The 20,156-nt window shown below is 41.8% G+C and overlaps 1 long non-coding RNA gene across 1 annotated transcript; it reads right to left on the reverse strand.

The window, feature by feature from the left end:
* Positions 1–6,472: 6,472 nt before the first annotated feature.
* Positions 6,473–19,214, reverse strand: LOC120406983. The gene is made up of 5 exons (XR_005599716.1): positions 19,114–19,214; positions 18,265–18,297; positions 15,026–15,199; positions 9,426–9,527; positions 6,473–6,933 (listed from the first exon to the last, which is right to left on the reverse strand). It is a non-coding gene; the product is annotated as an uncharacterized LOC120406983 (long non-coding RNA).
* Between the last annotated feature and the right edge of the window lie 942 nt (positions 19,215–20,156).

The raw sequence follows: 20,156 nt of genomic DNA on the forward strand, positions 1-20,156 counted from the left end.
TCTTTAGCCCATTTTCTCCTCCAGTTCACATTTTCAATCTGGTGGCATTTAAAGGGCATTCTTTGGTGAACAGGGAGAACAAAAGCAAAACTAAACACAGATAATTTTACATGTAGTGGTAGGTATACTATTAGAAGTATACTTTGGCACTGTAGCATCATTGATGTGTTTTGTTAAGTTTGCAGCATACAGAGAAGTCAGATAACATAAATAATCTTGCTGGAAGATTGCAACATAACACTACTTTATTTCTTAGAATTCCGAATGATAATGCACAAGAACCCAAAATCAGAGAGAGAAAAATCAGGCTGTTCCCTAAGGGTGTGTCTCCACTGCAGCTGGGAGATGAGATTACAGCATGTGTAGAGATACTCAAACTAGCTTTGCTTTGGCTATATCAAAGCTATCTTGAGTAACACTACCAGTGAAGCTGCAGCAGCATGGACAGCTGCATAAGCTAGCTACACTCATCCAGATCAAGCAGCTGCTACTCATGTTGCCATGGCTTCAGTGCTCTCATTAGTCAAGCTCACTTTGATCAAAGCTATCTTGGGAATGTCTACACGTGCTACAATCACACCTCCCCATTTCAGTGTAGACAGACCTTAAAGCAGAGACACAGAACACACCCTACCTTGCTTTAAGCTGGCTCTTTCCAGAACTGACTCTGCTTACATGCTTTGCTACAGAGCCCCTCGTCCACTTGCAGAACCTGAAACCCCCTTTGCGCACTTGTGCACACACACACACACATTGTTAAAGTGCTAGCTTGCAATTCTGATACAGTCCTGAGTATACGTTTAATACTCAAAAGTAGGGCTGTCAATTAATCACAGTTAACTCAAGCAATTAATGCAAAACAAATTAACTAGATTAAAAAAATTAGTTGTGTTTAATCGCAGTTTTAATCGCACTGTTAAGCCACAGAATACCAATTTAAATTTATTATATATGTTTTTGGATGTTTTTCTCTATTTTCAAATATATTGATTTCAATTAAAACACAGAATACGAAGTGTACAGTACTTCAAATATTTGCACTAAAAAGATAAACAAAAGAATTACTATTTTTCAGTTCACTTGATACAAATACTGTAGTGCTATCTCTTTATTGTAAAAGTGGATCTTACAAATGTAGATTTTTTTTTTATATAGCTGCACTCAAAACCAAAACAATATAAAACTTTAGCGCCTACAGATCCACTCAGTCCTACTTCTTGTTCAACCAATTGCTAAGACAAACAAGTTAGTTTACATTTACGGGAGATAATGCTGCCCATTTCTTATTTACATCACCTGAAAGCAAGAACAGGTGTTTGCATGGCACTGTTGTAGCTGGAGTTGCAAGATATTTACCTGCCAGATATGCTAAATGTTTGTATGCCCCTTTATACTTCAACCACCATTCCAGAGGATATGTTTTCATGCTGATGATGCTCATTAAAAAAATGTGTTAATTAAATTTGTGACTGAACTACTTGGCAGAGAATTGTATATCTCGTGCTCCATGATTTTACCCGCATTCTGCCACATATTTTGTTTTAGATGACAGTATATGTTGTTTGATTTAAGAATGCTTCCACTGCAGATTTCAAAAAATGCAAAGAAGGTACCAACATGAGATTTCTAAAAATAGCTACAGCACTTGACCCCAGGTTTAAGAACCTGAAGTGCCTTCCAAAATCTGAGAGCGACAAGGTGTGGAATATGCTGTCAAAAGTTTTAAGAAAGTAACTGTCTGATGCAGAAACTACAGAACCCCCACCAAAAAAGAAAATCAACTTTCTGTTAATGGCATCTGACTCAGATGATGAAAATGAACATGTGGTGGTCTGCACTGCTTTGGATTGTTATCTAGCAGAACCCGTCCTCAGCAATTAATCACAACTATTTTTTTTAATCTCGCAATTAAAGCCAATTAACTTTTAATCATTTGTCAGCCCTACTCAAAAGTAACAATTGACCTCTCTAATAACAAAATAAATAATAAATAATAATTAATAATAATATGTAATAATACTTCACATTTCTTTAGAACCTTCCATCACAGGATCGCTAAGCTTTGAACATTGATGAATTAAGTGCTTCACAGGGGTATTGAGATTAAGGATTATTCTCATTTTATAGATGAGTCATCGAGCAAAACCCTAAGAAAGGGGGTGAGTTTTGAACCTATATATTCTGGGTGGACTGTCTTTTGTGTAGGAAAGCCATCAGCTCGTATGCATCAAGGCCAAAGTCCCATCTGTACAATTCATAGCTCAAATAGCAGGCAATACATTGAGTATCGCTGTGGGACAACCAGAGGACAGGACTCCTCCTTCACAGAACATGGAGCAGTTGTACAGTTTTTCTGCTGTCACTACTGCAACTTTGAGACTACAGAGAGCCCTGCAGCCTTAGCATGTGCACATTGTGGGAAAAAAGAGGACGATTGGAGTATCTGTGTAGCAGCAACTTCTCCAGTCCTTTGCACCCCCACATTTCCTGTGTACTGATATGCAGGTGGGTGGGGACACAGTCTATGGGGGATGAATCCCCCTCTCTGATCCTCACAAATCCCACTCCCACAGTCTCCCCTAAACAAGAAAACCACATTGGTTCCACTGTCAGGAGAGCTCCACAGCTGTGGAGGAAGGACTGGTTTGTCTCCAAGAGACTGAGGCCAAAATTTCAAATTTGGATGCTGAAACTGAAGCACTTAAATCCTTATTTATTCACCTAAATAAGCGGCCTGCTTTTCAGATGCGTTGAGCAACTTATAGTTGAGTGGGAGCTGGCAGTGCTCAACTCCTCTGAAAAGCTCTTGAGGAACCTGCCTTTGAAAAGCTGGCATAAGTGACTCACTCAAGGTCATATGGAGCATCTGTGCAGATCTAGGAATAGAACTCAAGTGTCTGTCTTTCCAGGAACAGAACAGAATACCATCCTTCCTCAGAGCGTGCATTTCATTTTCATGATAGATTACAATTTATATAATATTAAATGCATGAGAAAAAAACCTTTGTCCTGGCAAATCTTTGTCAAACCTGTGTCTAAACAACCCCTATAAAACCAGAGAGCTTTATCCTTTATTCTGGTTTCAATTTCCTATTTGTAAAGGGTCCTCTTGTTAACTTTAACATATTTCAGGAAACTATTTCCCATATACAGCACTCCTTCCATTATCTTTGTATTTTTCCAGTAGTCTCGCTCATAAATTTTTCAAACTAAGAGGCAAAATCTTTCTTTTTATTGTGTTTCTTGGCTGGAGGTATTTCCAGGCAAAAGCAGTCCTTCTTTATAATACTTCAAACAATTGTCAGCCTACTGTTATTGCAATATTTCTGACATCTTCTCTCTCCAGACTATCTTTTGATAAGAAGTCTATTAGCATAGCAGTTAGTAGTGTCTTTCCTTCAATATTCAACAATTTCCCCAAAGTTGAGTTACACAATAGCACATAATTTTTCATGTCTGATGGTGATATCATTTATTAGTTTATTTGTGGCAGCTGATTATTACATTTTGTAGATTTTCTTTTTTTCTAAAAAGCCCTTTATTGTGCCATCATTGTATATTGTATAGGCGTCTCTGTTGGCGATGCTGGATCAATATGTTTAAAAATATATCAACCAACTTTCATGTGAGAAAAACTTTGAAAACCACAAAGATAAATCCCCAGCCAGTACAAACTGGTATTGAAGTTATGGGAAGTATATCAGTTTATACCAGCTGAGGATCTGGGCTTTTTTTTAATCTAATTAAAAAAGTAATACTTATCTTATTAATTGTATCTCTGAATCTAGAGCTAGCTAACAGGCTGAATTTTAGAACAAAAAAGCAGATACATGGTTGGAACTTGGAGCATTTCCTATCCCTTTCTCCATGCTGAGTATTTCCTTTCACTCTTTCTGGTAGTATGTTGGTTTGGTTTGTGTTGCTTTTTGAGGAAAACAGCTATTTTAATAATTAAAACCATTTCCAACTCCTGCTCTTAGGGGAAGCACAGCTACCGTATAAGCAGGGGCGGCTCTAGACATTTCGCCACCCCAAGCATGGCGTCATGCCGCGGGGGGCGCTCTGCCGGTCGCCGATCCCGCGGCTCCGGTGGACCTCCCGCAGGCGTGCCTGCGGAGGGTCCGCTGGTCCTGCAGCTCCACCGAATCCACAGGACTAGCGGACCCTCCGCAGGCACGCCTGCGGGAGGTTCACTGGAGCCGCGGGACCAGAGGACCCTCCGCAGGCAAGCCGCCGAAGGCTGGCTGCCTGCCGCCCTCCCGGTGACCGGCAGAGCGCCCCCCGCGTCTTGCCGCCCCAAGCACGTGCTTGGCGTGCTGGGGCCTGGAGCCGCCCCTGCGTATAAGACATACACAAGCACTGGAAGCCTTCCAGATTCTAAATGTAAAGAGCTTCCTCCCTATTCTGAGGTGAGATGATTCCCTTCAGATTCAGCTGCATAAAGCTGATTTTGGCTTTACGTGTCTATCCAGTCCCCTGCATCTTTCCATGGATGGAGTCAATTAATCTGTTCCCCATCCTACACCCCATTTTGACTGTTGTATATTGTAATGATGAAATCAGGGGATTCACTGAATGTAGTCAGTGCTGGATCATCTAGCATAGTAGGGAAATTGTTCTTTTTTCTATCTATCTATGGTACCTATATGGCACCCATCACATAGGTGCCATATAGGTTAAAATATTTAACCTATATATGTTATAAAAATATTTTAATCATTCCCTTTCTTTCTTCCCAGTCTTCTTAAAAGACTTGATTCATTTATAGGGGTTGTTTAGAATTAGTTTGTGTGTCTGTGCGTGTGTGAGATTAGAGAGAGAGAGAGAGAGAGAGAGACTGGGTGTGTTGTGCATCAGCATGTGTAGAGAACTTACTGAGGGAAAGTTAAGTCAAACAAATGAGTTTTGCATTTAGCTCTGAAAGTGGTGAGATCTGTGGTCAGGCTTATTTCATGTAGAAGTGAGCTCCATAGTCTAGGTCCAGCTTCTCTGAATGTTCTGTGTGAGGATTTGATAGGGCACTGTCACAGGGTCTGCACAGTTACTGCCCTCTCATCCCTGTGCTCTGTGCTTGGGCTGGTCAAAGAAAGGGCCCCAACACCTCCTTCAGGTGGTTCACCTGTGTCTTTTTATTTACAGTGCTTAATACAGACTCCCAATTCACATAACACCATCCCCACTCTGACCCTTCTCTGGGTCTATTGGCCCCTGAGGCTTTCTCTCTGTCTTCCCCCTGGCTCACCTTTCACCTCCTCAGTGAGCCTTCCCCTGGGCTTATATCTCCTCCCAGCCCCCAGCACAGCTGGCTCCACTCAACTCAGCTGATTCCTCTGGGCCTGCCCTCATTAGAGCCTGCAGCTGAGCTCCTTACTCTGGGCCCCTGCACTTGCCTGTTCTACCGGGAAGAAGCTACCCCTTTGGCAGGGCATCCAAGGGGTTTATACCCCAGCCCTGCCACAGGCAGTCTGCCCCCTTGAAGGTAGTAGTACCTAGCAGTCACAACACTCTAGTCATGTGGCATGCTCCTTTATGATTTGGGGAGGTTTTGATGTATGCACAATACTTTGGAAATAAGAGGTATTGGTGGAGAGGAAGCAGGAATAAACAGTATTTGAGAGAACATCAGTTACTGTTTTTTAAGAGCCCAGGACCAGGAACCTTATAGAGTGGGTGAGGCACGATTCCCTTTTCAGCCAACCAACTGGGAATGATCTGGGAGAAGAGAGCTGTATATATTCTGTCTCATCCCTCAGAGAGGGACACCTTCAGGAGAAAGATGTCTGCTGAGCCTGAGATCAGCTAGAGAAAACCATCTGAGGGAGAAGCTAGCTGAAACCCACAGCTGGCCTGAGGTAACTAGCACAGCGCCACAAGGGAGGAGAAGCTTGACTAAAATCCCCTCAAACCCAATAAGGAGGGTGGGGAAGATGTCTGAACCTGATGGGAGAGTCTATGGGCTGGGAAGGCCTTGACTAAAACAACCCCAGCCCCAAGAGGGAGGCTTGTTCAGACCCCTGAAGCTAAAGGGGAGCTCTTTCAAGGGAGCTGTTCATACCACCGCTATGTCTGGGGGAGACACTCTCCCACTGACATAGTTTCCGCCTCTTACAGAGATGGAGTAATTCAGCGGATGAGAGACTGCTATCCCATCTGCACAGAATATCTTCACCACACGCACTACAGTGGTGCAGCTGCATTAGTACAGCTGTACCCATGTACCACTCCAGTGTAGGTGGTTAGATGATAGCCAATCTCTTCCCCTTCCCTTAGTCCTGCCTTGAGTGCAGGGGATTGGACTAGAAGACCTCTCGAGGTCCCTTCCAGTCGTATGATTCTACAATTCCAGTCCAAGTCAAGATAACAGTTTGTTGCATTTAAATTTCAAATGAAAATTTTAGATGAAAACAGCTTCTCATGATTAAACACACTTAACACAAGATATATTCATCTGTGATCTTTTGGACAGTGAGGTTGTTTATTCTAGGATAGTTTTGGCTATTTGAGGAACTATTCAACAAGCAGTGTTCTCAAATAAATTCTGTGGGTTCTATCCACAAACTCCTACACTCACACACTCACCACCAGCCATCTGTTAGAGTTAAAATAAAAGCAAGCGTAAGAATGCTGAGGTAGAGGCATCTGTCTACTAATAAAAATTGGAAAAACAAAACTGAAAATAATATTACTTATGCAGGTGGTTGTCATGACTCTTGTGGCTTCATTTGGCTTCAGGAAGATGGTTTGTGGCTGGAAAGGTTAGCCAGTGGCTTTCTCAGCTCAGCTGAATAACATTTTCTGACAGACTGGCTAGAGGTTGCTTGCTTGCAGCTGTCAAATGTAAGTGTTGCACACCACTTGTCTTCAGCCTGGTTGGGAACGTGGATGAAGCGTAAGCCTTTTCGCAGAGCATAGTTGTGACAAGATGCTGTGGTCCTGGAGGGAGAGCCAGTGTAGCTAGGGTCAGTCCTATGGAAGGCTCTGAATGTTAGAACAGAGACCTAAAACTGGATTCTGTATTCATTAGGGACACAATACTGTGGAAAACTTGTGTTGCTAAGCAGATGGGCTGTTGATTTAAAAAAGAAACAAACAGTTTGATCTTTCTTTTTTAGGGCATGTGGCTTTATTCCCACATATGAGAAGTTCTGATAAAGCTTGGCTGCCAGCTCTGTAACAGCCAAGGGAGAGGAAATAGAGCCCATCAGACAGAAGATGCTTTTTGGTTCACATAGCAACTGGTGGGGCCAGCGGTAGGAAAGGAGAAGCAGCAACCTCATCATAACAGCAATAGAAGAGTGGGGCACGCTATATTACCAACTAGAGATAAACAGCACCAAACTACCCCTTCAGCAATGTAGAGGGGTCAGCGGGATGAGCCCTCCCTCAGCTCTCCTCCAGGTGCATGTGACAATGTGTTCAGTTCTCTAGCACCCCCTGGAGGGGACATCTAAGTCTGCCAGCAACCTCATGGTCCATTGACTTGAATGGGAGCTGGGTTAAGCCTATGCACTTCTAAAAATCCCACCCACTATTTTTCCATTACATTATGAATACACCTATGAATATATAGGCACAGCATATAGAATATGGCCCCATATTGATTTAAGTCAATGGGAGTCTTTCAGTTGACTCTGATGGGACCAATATGTTATGAGTTGACTTCAGTGAGAGCACAGTTAAACCAACACTAAGCACTCTTAAAAATCCCACCCATAATGTACAAAATGTTCTGGTGGTTTGAGTTTATGCTGGAAGTTAAGAATTCTCAAATTCTAATCCTACTTTAGATGCTGATTCCCTCTGTAGACTTGGACAAGCCTCTTACCCTTTGACTCATTTTCCCACATCTATAAAGCAAGAACTCATACTCCATTACCTCACAGGGGTATTGTAAGAATTTAGATAATGTTTGTAAAGCACGTTGTACATGAATGTTATATGAAAATCAGTCTTTGTCCATATGAATTCTTTGCCATTCCACACTTCCTATCTATTTCAGAATCTAAAAAGCAGGGCATGTCAAAGCGTGCACTGTGCAATCAGTTGAAAACTCTTAAGACAGTTTAAAATGTTAACCACTGTGATCCAACAGTGCAATATCTTTAGCATGAATATTTTTAATTGGCTTGAAGCTGGCTTAGCACTGAGGTTAGCTAGAGCTGTCAAGGTCTGTTGATATTCAGCAGGAGCAAATATTATTTCTCTGTGCACTATTTAAGCATGAAAACACAAAATTTGATATAGAAAGGTGCTGAGTCTAGGAACATCTTCATACGCATAGATCATCTTCGTTTGAAAACATACAAAAGTGCTTTCAAAAACCCAATTCAAAGCATTTGAATTGTTCAGTTATGCAGAGACTCTCCTCATTCAAGAGATAAGCTTTGAGTGAGGAACTATGCAGAAGGCTGAAATAGCAGCACAGATCCTTGTATGCCATTGTTAGCATTTGCAGCCAATGGATTAGTGTAACCATGGAGCTGATAGCCATGCTACTTTCTCTCTACAGCATACCTGTCTATGTGGAGCTCACAGGATGCTCAGCTCTGTGGCATGTAAGGAATGTTTAATTCTCCTGCATTATTCTCTACAAGGCATCTCCTCTATGCAGCAGAACCATCTATGGCACTGGCTCTTTCCAGGGCCTCAAATGTTAGTGGGTGAGTCATCTATTGAACTATGGGCTCAGTTCACTCTCTTGCAAGGTGTTAAATGTCCTCAAGACTCATTAGTTTTAATGGAATTTACTGGGGCTCAGCACCCCACAAATGGACCTCTGCATGTTGCAAGTTTAGTCCCTATATGAATAGTAACTTTAGACATGACTGAGTCTACTAAATCAATATATATTGAACCTTGTTTGTGCATGAAGTTTGATCAGAAGGGGCTTATTGTCTCCTCAGTGCATTATGGGTGAAATTAACAAGTGCGCAGAGGTCCAGAAAAAGGCTTACGTGCCACTTATTCCTTCAAAATAGAGCTTCAGTGAGATACAGGTTTTGTGTTGGCTCTTCAGCACTGGGTTAAATGTCTCCCAGATTATTAAGCAAGTAAATCCACACTAGTATGAGTGAGAATCAGTAGGAAAGTAGATTCCTAAATCTTAATTCTCTCTCTGAAGGGGACATATAATAAAAGTTCTGCTCACTTGTTAAAATTGTCATGGCATCTTTCAGAACAAATCTAGAGATATTCACTCTGGTATTTTGGTTAATTTCCAATTCAGATAGTTACATTATATCTTTTTAGGACCTGATCCTGCAACCACTTAGTTTGTGGAACTCCTACTGAAGTCAGTGGGAGTTGTATGAATGAAATGGCTGCAGGATCAGGCTCTTAAATTATCAGCATCTTAAAATGTAAGCTTCTATGTTATCACTTTCCTTAAATTTCAATATTCTTACATTTGCACAGCTCTTAGTTACCTCCTTAAATCCTGCCTCCTGATGTTCATCTTGCCTGGTAACCACAAGTCTTCTATAACTTTTCCCTAGTGTCTCAAACACATGTACTACTCTCTTCCTTTCCTGAAAGGGAACCATCTAATTTGGGTGAATGTTGCCACCTTGAATTCATATAAAGATGTTTTCTCAAAGCTAAACTAGGAGGTCTGACAGAATCAATAAAGATGTTTTGGATCATGCTGTTATACTAAAAATACATTACTTTTAACACTGAGGAAAATAGTTTATTGATAATGTACTTTTCTTTACACTTAACATAGGGTTTCCAGATCTACTATACTAGTGACTATGGACTCTTTTTGAAATATACTTTGGCAGTGTACCATCATTGCCAAATAACTTCACTATAAAGTGGAACCTTGTTCATCACACTAGGTAATAATTGGAGATATACCAATCTCCTAGAACTGGAAGGGACCTTGAAAGGTCATCTAGTCCAGCCCCCTGCCTTCACTAGCAGGACCAATTTTTGCCCCAGATCCCTAAGTGGCCCCCTCAAGGATTGAACTCACAACCCTGGGTTTAGTAGGCCAATGCTCAAACCACTGAGCTATCCCCCACTGACTAGACAGTCTATTACAATCTACTATGTGTTAGAAAATAACAGCTAAGGACTTGTTTAAATGGAACATCCAGGACATTTAATCCAAATTGACTGGAAGTGTGAATTTGAAGTGGATTAGTTAACCTGCATTAAATTCCTGTGTGGACATACTAATTCAGAATTAAAGTGGCCTAAATTTGGCCAGAGTGAATTAAACTAAACCAAATTAAGGCCACTAGTTCTGAATGCGGGTGTCCACACAAAAAGTTATCACAGTTTAAGTAAATTCACATGGTTAAGGTACTATGATCACTACAGCTGCACAGCTGCAGCTTTGCCGCTGTAGTGTAGATACTACAGTGACAGAAGGGGTGTACCCCCTCAAGAAGTGGTAGCTAGGTTGATAGGGAAATTCTTCTATCAGCCTTGCTTCATCTATATTGAGGGCTACATTGATCTAACTACATCACATAGGGTGTGAATTTTTTTTACATCTCCGAGTGATGTAGCTAGGTCAGCCTCAGTTTGAGATGTTTGCCATGTTGTTGTAGCCTGTGTTGGTTTCAGGTTATAAGAGAGACAAGGTAAATGAGGCAGGTGGAAGATATAAGCTTTCAAGCTACAGAGCGCTTCAAAAGTTTGTACCTTCCACCAACCGAAGGTGGTCCAATAAAAGATATTGCCTCATATACTTTGTGTCTCAAATTGTAGGTGTAGACCAAGGACCTAGATAATTTGGATTAATTTTCCTTGAGGTGCCTGTGTAGGCTGAAGTAAAGGAGCACAATAAAAAAGTTCAGGCTACTGTATATAACAATGTTTTATGACCATTTATTTTACAAATGGTTTGTTTTCAAGCTATTTACAATACATTAAATTTACTAATACATTAAAGTATGTTTTGTAAAAATAATCTGATCACAGCAGCTGCTATTAAATCTTTCCTAAAGGTTCAGAGTTTGTTTTCATTTAAAATCTAAATTGAGATTTAGCCACCTTCCGTCCTCAGAACTCTCTCACTGGTCACATTAAAATAGCCTTGCACAGAATGTCTTCTAAGGGTTCAGCAAGGCTATTATATAGGCATCTTTTGTCACACCGTTCATCTTGGCAAACAGGGAATACTGGCACAGAAAGCAGTAATTGGCCAGAGCTCTTATTAGAAAATTGGAATGACCTTTTTAAGGGTCGAACACTAAAATATCATATTATGGTTATGAAGACAGTGTATATATATAGACTAGACCAATTTGATTTGTTAATGCTTGCTCTTAAAGAGAAAATATTGTGATATGTATACTGAAACTAAATTCAGTTACTATGTTCTGAGCAAAGATGGATAAAAAATGAATAACTTACCGCACATCCATTTTCATTCACATTCATGAAAGGTCTCTGTTGGTGACTTGGATTAGAAATCCTCCTTGAGGTGGATACCAGTAATTCACTTGAATGGTACCTTAGAATATGTGCTACCAACTTATGCTAAAATATCTGTTCAATCTTGTATTTAATTGTGACACGCAGGGTACCTTTTCCAGACCTGAGGAAGAGCTCTGTCTTGTTTGAAAGCTTGTATCTCTTGCCAACAGAAGTTGGTCCAATAAAATATATTATCTTATCCACCTGGTCTCTCTAATATAGCACTTTGGCATTCAGGACTCGTATAGAGCCCAATTCTGAATCTGCTGGATTTAATGGGAGTTTTGTCATTGATTTCAATGGGAGTAGGATCAGGGACATATTAGTTCAGACACATTTTTCAGTGTGAAAAATCAGTCTTAGGTTTACTTCTATTTTCATGAGCAGCAGAACCTATGGCAGCTGTTCCTAATCCAGTTTACTTCAGCTTTACCAGTGAAATGACCTGGTTCAAAAGATTGGCAAATACAGCATTTTATCACTTCTCCCTTTCTGCAGAATCGGCAAGAACTAGAGACTTCTGAAGAGAGGGCAATAGCAAGTCTCATTCTGACTAGAACACGCACACAAACATCCAACAGTTAATTACAATTCTTGGTTTCAATTATAAGTCAACATCTGTTTTAAAACAGGAGATAAAATCTGCACTTAATAAAACAGACTGGTAGTAAGCAACCTGAGTGATTATGTGCCATGTATACCAATACAGTGGGGACAAGATTCTGATAACCTTACTTTAGTTAAAGCAGCAAAGAGTCCTGTGGCACCTTATAGACTAACAGACATTTTGGAGTATTCACCCACGAAAGCTCGTGCTCCAATACATCTGTTAGTCTATAAGGTGCCACAGGACTCTTTGCTGCTTTTACAGATCCAGACTAACATGGCTACCTCTCTGATACTTTACTCTAGTTAGTATCCCTTAACTCCATAGGCAGTTCCATTGGCTCCAAGTGGACTACTGGTGGAGTAGGGTACTATTCAGCATCAATAAGGGTTTGGGAATCTGGCCTCTGAGAGCAGAGTGTGGAAGTCAGGATATAAGCTCAGTCTGAACTCTGACTTTTCTTGTGTGAATTTATACTGATAGCCACATTTTTGTTGTGATATAATATCCTGTAAATACAACTTGTCTTCAATAAATTTGAAGAAGTGCAAGTTGTTCCAGTGAAACTCACCTTGATTATTTTATGTAACCACTGGGACTCATTACTTAATACAGGCAGAACACTTATGCACCTGAATATGTGATCATCACCAATATACATCTCTGTATTGCAATGTGCTCTACATGGGGCTACCCCATAAGACCAGAGACTGACATTGGTGCAGAATGCAATGGATTGTTCACTGAGCTGGGATTGTCTTGCTGGGAACACATGAAGCCAGTGTTCCAGGATCTGTGCTAGGCACGCTTGGTCTCTGGGTGGAGTTAGGGTGTTGGTCATGACCTATAAAACCCTATCTATGCTGGAAGTAGCCTACATGGCTGAAGAATTGCCTCTCTCCCTGTGCCATAATGCCACAGTTGCAGTCATCAGGGACACTGGAGCTGGATGCTCCTCACTATAAAAGAGAGGAAGTACCCGGCAGGGTGTTCTCTGTGAGGACTCCAAGACTGTGGAGCTTGATCTCCCCCTTCCCCACCCCTTGGTCTGAAATAGCCTGAATGGTGTCCTTCTCCACACATGGCAGAAGATGTCCATTTGAGAGGGATTGTTGAGAAGGCTGGGCGTCTGCCTCCCACAACAATGAAGGGGTAAAAAGGAGTGTGTGTCTGTCTGGCTGAGTGCCAGTTGGAATGATTACTTTAATGTTGGGATGTTATTGAATTGATGTTTTAGAGCCTCTAGAGCCTTGGCGAGGCGCCTTTGTTCATTATTTTAAATTGAAATAATAAATAGATAATCTAAGAATATAGGAGGCAATGCAAGGCTTTAACCCTCACTTATGAAAGTCATTACATTAATGTACAGAGAAGAAAACAACTGCTACATAAAGTTCACAGGACAGAAACAAAGTCAGTCTCTTTGGTGTACGTATAGTACGTGACACTATGCCCGTTGATTCTGATAGACGTTACTATTATTAATCATTTATACCACGGTTACACAAGAAAAGAAAGTGAATGTTTAAATAAATGAATCTACCCAAAGAATAGTGATGAGAATGCTATGATAATTAAATACCACTTGTCCTATTAAATGAAAACAACGGAACTTTTTAGCAGTAGTTCAATAAGTCTATTTAGGTGAAATGTTATTTTTATTGTCCCTTTAGATAGGTGTATACAGAGGACACAGCTATACTTCAAATTCCACAATAGTGAAATAGAAGAAAAAACTAGACAAAGGCTTAAGTCTAAGGAATACTTATACATTAAAAATCTCTCTTCCTTGCCCATATCACTATTACTACAGCAAAAGAAGTAAGGAAGTTGCTGCCTTTTCTTTCCCCATGCAAAAACTTAATAGCTTATTCCCTACAACAGAATTTCATCTGCAGTATTACTGCACTAAGGAAGAACTAACAAGCAGAGATATAAAATTCCATCCCAAACATAGAAGCATACATTTTACTGTGTGAATTTGATTTACTGTTATTTAAATCTAACTGCAAAACCAGCAAACTGTTTTCTTCAGTAATTAGGCAAAGATTTTATTGCATGTACCATTAGGAGGTTTTGCGGGAAAGTTAGCAGGCAGGGTGCTTATGGAATGGATAGGCCCTCTGTATTTGTATTCTGAGAATACATTTGTTCATATCATAATGGATTATCTCATTTTTTCAGATATTGGGAATCAATTCTATAATGATGTTTAGAACATGCATAAAGTTCATGATCCTCTTTAGAGTTTTCCTTAGAGAATAAGTGATTGAAAGCCAAATGAAGAAAAGAGGACTAGTGCAACTTCATCTATAAAAAAGATCTTGATGAATATGGGGTATTATCCTGGCAATACAAAGCACTGGAGCGTTATTCTTTGTGTGGTGGGGTTTTGCACAGAGCTGATTGTTCTAACATCACAAAGTCAAAACTCTTATATGTGGAGAAATTAATAGGAACATTCTTATTCTTCTCACACTTTTGTTGAAGCACTGAAAGTAAATCAGTCTCAAATTTTACATTTATGGAGATCTTGGCATGAAATTGGAAACACTGTTTGAACTTTGCAGTCCTTGTCAATTTTTTACATTAATTTTGGTCTTCTCCTTAGCGTATGCACAATCTGCCTCAGGTAGCACGAGATCAGGATTCATTGCCAGATTTGATCTGCTGGTTGGATCATTAGCTTCCCTGGCTTGGGCCGAGTAATTATGGGGAGATTTTAGTCTTCAGACTCCATATTTCTACAGAATTAGTAGAAGAATTTAGGCACCCTCTGCTGGTGGATTCAATACCTCCATCTTCAGCTATTGCCTACTGACTAGAAACTTTGTTACAAAGTCCTGCTCTATATTAGAAAATGGGTGGTGTTTAAAGCCTGTGAAGTTAGTATTTTTATTACTCCCCATAGTGTAATTAGAAATTTGTTATTTCTTAACATTCTTGTGAAATAAAAAGCAACCTAATCAGTAAGAACATCATGTGTACCTTGAAAATCTGTCCTTAGAGTCTTCCCTTGGTCTCCTTTGCCAAAAACTTGGCATACTCAGCCACTTCTCTTTTTTTCTTGATTTGGGATTATTGTTTCTTCAAAACACTGACTTTGCACTTGCGCTGCAGAATTCAAGGAGTCACTAAGTGACTGGTTTCACTCACAGGCACCTACAGATATCAGAGAGAGTAGGTGTTCAGCCATTCTGGAAAATCAGGCCATAAATGTTTTGGTCCCAAGTAGACCTGGCAAAATATTACGACATGCTTCCTAAGAATATTAATTTGAATTCTTAAGTGAATTCACTTCAACTCTATTTGAGCCCAATAACAGGGATGGTCTTTCCCCTGTAAGGGCAGTAGGGGTCAGCAACCCCCATAATACTCAGTGAGTTTTAGTAGCACCACATGCTCATAGGAAGTGATATTTAAGCTCACTTGCTTAAATATTTATGAAAGGAAGTTTTAAAAATTGATTTTCTGCTGCAAATGCTCAAAAATACGGGATGAGTTACTCATCCACATAAGGAAAAGAAACAAGTTCAGGTTACCCTTAAGTAGAATGGGGATTCATGTCTCCAAGATCACCTTACAAAATGAATAGTTAAGTCATGAAGAGTACTCATCTATCAAACAATAAATACCTGAGCAAGAAATGGCAAAGAGTACAAGTAGCATGAGTTTCTGAATCTCTCAATACCCAGTAGCAGGACTCATACACTTTACAGAGATTGACCTGATACCCTTACAGAATGTTGCACGCTATTGCAAAATGGAGCCCCTCTGATGAATTATTCATTTATAAAAGTGTTTTGACAAAGAGTATGTACACACTGAAATTTATCAGGCAGAAACTGAATGAGTGAGCACAGCTTGAAAATCCTATCACATTATAGATCAGGAGTGAACAAACTTTTTGGGCCGAGGGCCTCATCTGGGTGGGGAAATTGTATGCAGGGCCAGGGCAGGGGGTTGGGGTGTGGGAGGGAGTGTGATGTGCAGGAAGGGTCTCAGGGCAAGGGATTGGGGAAAAGGAGGGGTGCAGGGTGTATAAGGGGCTCAGGGCAGGGGGTTGAGGTGCACAGGGGTGCAGAGTGCAACAGGGGGCTCAGGGCAGGGGGTTGGGGTGCAAGATGGGTGCAGGGTGTACGAGGGAGCTCAGGGAAGGGAGTTGGGGTGCAGGAGGGGTGCAGGCAGGGGGGCTTAGAGCAGGGAGTTGGGGGGAAGGGTGCAGGTGGGGTTCGTGATCTGGCCCGGTGCCACTTACCTAAAGAGGCTCCGGGATGGCAGCAGTGCGCACCGGGGCCAGGGCAGGCTCCCTGCATGCCTGCCCTGTCCTTATCCCCGTGCCACTCCAGGAGGCGCTGCGGCCCTGGTGGAGGGGGACAGAGGGCTCCACGTGTACTGCCCTTGCCACACCTCCAGGTACCTCCCCCGAAGCTTCCATTGGGAGCTGCAGGGGTCGGTGCCTGGAGGCAAGGGCAACACACGGAGCCCTCTGCCCCCCACCCGGGGGGGCTGCAGGGAAGTGGTGCTGGCCGCTTCTGAGAGTGGTGTGGGGCCCACGGCGCCACAGGGGGGCAATCCTGTGAGCTGGAGCCAAAGCCCTGAGGGGCTGGATCTGGCCCACGGGCCGTAGTTTGCCCATCCCTGTTCTAGATGATGCCATGGGAGAGCCCTAGAATTGAACTGCAGTAAAAGACTCTCAGCAGGAGTATGTTGCTGGTTGCAGAGGGAAACAACAGAAGACGTGTTGGACAGACAAGTAGAAAAATCATGTTTTGTCCCATATTTCCTATATCTATCGCCATACTCTATAAATATGTTCACACTGCAGTAAAGAACTCAATATACTATAATATTGTTTCCCTTCATCCACCCTCTCTCAGCTGCTGAATACTATCAGTAATGCCAGATTTCCATTATACTTAATATATTGTTTACAATACAAATTGTCTCTCTCTCCAGCCCTCCCCTTCCCTCTCCCAATACAGATATGTAGGCACCTCATTTATGCCAAAATATTTAATAAAAAGTATTCACTTTCTCCCAGGGTTTCTTCCAAACATATTGCTGCTCCTTCTCACTGATTTTCAACTGTATCTGCCTTAGCTCAGGATAAAATAAGAGCCATTAGTGGGAATATCACTCATGAATTAAACAGATACACTCACCATTGAGGTGCAAAGTTGGGCACAGCCTAACAAGCAAATGGGGGTGGTAAATATGTTGCTTTAATAGAAATCTACAGGGGCTCAGTTAGTCTGCCAGTGTTTGATTCTCTGGCAAACAGCTAACTGCAGCTCTTCTTGGTCATAACTTCACCATATTAATTGCACAGACCATGTTAATGCAGCATAATGGCTGAGACTGGAAATACGAAAACATTACTTGCCCTGGTTATGTTATCTATCTGTGGTAGCTTGTTTTACTGTAGGTGGTATTAACTAAAATGCCATTGTCCCTTCCACATATACACAAATCCATGTTCTGTCCCATGTTCACACACAAAAATCTATGCTTTGTCTTATCACCCTTTAAGTCACCATTCCATACAGTCTTTCAATGTGGTGCTGCTGGGGAGTACATACAGGGCTGAAATAAAATGGGTGCCTAAAATTAGGCTCTTAGTCCATATTTAGGCAGTTAAGTAAGTGGCTTGATTTTTCAGAAGCAGTGAACGTTCAGCAGATCCCATTGTATTCAATGGCAAAAAGGGCAGTGAGAGAGAGGCTACATCAGTGGTCAGAGTTGTAATTCTTTCCCTGCTCCTCTCTTGGTCTGCTTGGGTGGTGGGGAGAAAGTTACTGGCTGCTGCATATAATCTGAGCCCCCCCCACCCCAAGGGAAGGTAGTATTGGGTGCATAGCACCTGCTCTGCTTTACTCCACCCTAGCCACATAGGGCTGTGCAAGAGGAAAATGCTCTTCACGATTCCACTCTATAGTCATATTAAGGCTAGTAAATATCTAGCCTTGTATTATCTGTAGGTGCTCTGGAAGCAGACTTGCTGTCATTGGACAATTCAAGGAAAGTGTCTGATTAATCTGAAGTGGTCAAAAAAGCAAACAGTCAGATCCTCAGCTGCTGTAAATCAGAATAGCACCACTGACTTTAGAGCTACACCAGTTTACATCCGCTGTTTATTTGACCCAAAATGTAAGGCTGTATACAGAATTAGGTAGAAACACTGAAAATATGATATACCCTTATTTAAATTAATGGTGTGCCCTTACCTAAAATATTGTATTCCATCTTGATCATCCGACCTAAAAAATGATGGGCACCATAATGATCAAAAACACAGAAAGACTTCAGTATGAAGAGAGGTTGAAAAGATGGGACCAGTGAGTTTAGAGAGGAAATGAGTAAGAGGGGGACATGGTAGAAAAATACAAAACAATGAATGTATAGAGAAGGTAAAATGGGAGCTCCTAACTATCCTTTCTCATAATGGAAGGACAAACGGATTTTCAATTCAACTAGAAGGCAAGAAGTTTATACATGAAAAAGGATTGTTTCTCCCTCTTCCCTCCCATGCATAATTCATCTGTGGACCTCCTTGCCAAAATATCACTAATGTCTAGATCAATAAGATTCAGCATATCTATATGGATGATCAATTACAGTAGAAGATGTGGGTGGTGGAGGGAACTATACACAAGGCCTCATGCATCAGGACATAAGCCAACCATTAGCATTAGGAAGAAATTTCCCCTATTGGCAGGTTATTCCTTAATTATCAATTACAAGGTTTCTTCCATCTTCCTCCGAAGCTTTTGGTTCTGGCCAGTGTCACAGGCAGGAATTTGGATTACACATGTCACTAGTTTGATCCAGTCAGTAATTCTTATGTTTCTAGGAAACTTCACTCCCATAAGTAATGTCTTTTTGGGAAAAAAAAACTATAAGCCATTGTAGTGAGAGGGTGTGGTCTCCCTCCGAAACTGACTTCCCACCCTTGGTGGGCGGGGCCAGGCAAGCTACACTCACTCTGCTGGAAGCAGAGGGGTGGGACAGGAATTTCAAAGGGCAGGTCCCACAGCTCAGTTGTGTGAGAGCCAAAGGAGATAGATGCCTCTTACCCACTGCTGAACCCTTCACCTGAGACTGAGCTTTGCAGTCCCAATGACTTGGAAGAGTTGCCAGGTCTGCTGACCAGTGAGGTCACAGAGGAGTTCCTGAGACTCCTGCTGGCTATGTATGCCAAGGAGACAGAAGAATCCCAGGAGATAGAGGTATATGCCACAGTGGTAGTAGGAAGTAGCCCAGGGACACCAGACAATAGCCCGATTCTGTTGCCAGCATTCTGGTCAGTGTGTTTCGGTGGGATTCCCGCTGACATAGTGGTGGAACCATCTGCCACAGTTAGGGCTCTGGGCTGGGACCCAGTGGAGTAGGGTGGGCTTGGGCCCCTGGGGTGGCCACCTATCCACCTTTGGCAAAGAGGCCTGCATTTGTCCACTATTTGCTTGAGCCAGGAGGCCAGGTGAAAGACTACTTATTGCTCTGCCCTGCACAGAAGGCCAGAGCCCTGTAGACTGCTTATCGCTCTGTCCTGCCAGAGAGCCAGAGCTCCTTAAACTGCCTACTGCTTGGCCCTGCCCAGAGGGCTAGAGCCCCTTTGATGGCTTTTTGCTCTGCTCTGTCCAGAGGGCCTGAGCTCCTGAGACTGCTAATTCCCCTTTGAGCCTTGCCATTATAGATACGCGGTTGCAAGTGGCCATGGCCTCACTCCAAGACTAATGGGGAGGGACGGCCACAGACTCCTATAGCCACAAAGGAAAGAGTGAGCGAAGCCTTTTAAATTTTAACTGCAGGGCTGCTCACATGAAACCATAATAAAAATAATAGCAAACAGTTCAATTAGTATAAAATCATTTCCCCTGGTGCTGCTAGGCAGATACTGTTTTATGAACAGATTTAGTTTACAGTGAATAATATAGATGCTGTCAGGAAAAAAAAAACAGCTGTTCTGAGTTGCAATACCCACTAAGCAAGAGCTGGCATAGTATCCAAAAAACAATTTTAATACACCAAGTCTTAAGTAATATTTTTTAGACTAAAGCCTTCCATAATAAGTGCACTACATTTCACGGAGAATGTCGTGTGTTTACAAAGGCACAAT

This window comes from Mauremys reevesii, linkage group 5 (assembly GCF_016161935.1).
Source record: "Mauremys reevesii isolate NIE-2019 linkage group 5, ASM1616193v1, whole genome shotgun sequence".
Classification (NCBI taxonomy): domain Eukaryota; kingdom Metazoa; phylum Chordata; order Testudines; family Geoemydidae; genus Mauremys; species Mauremys reevesii.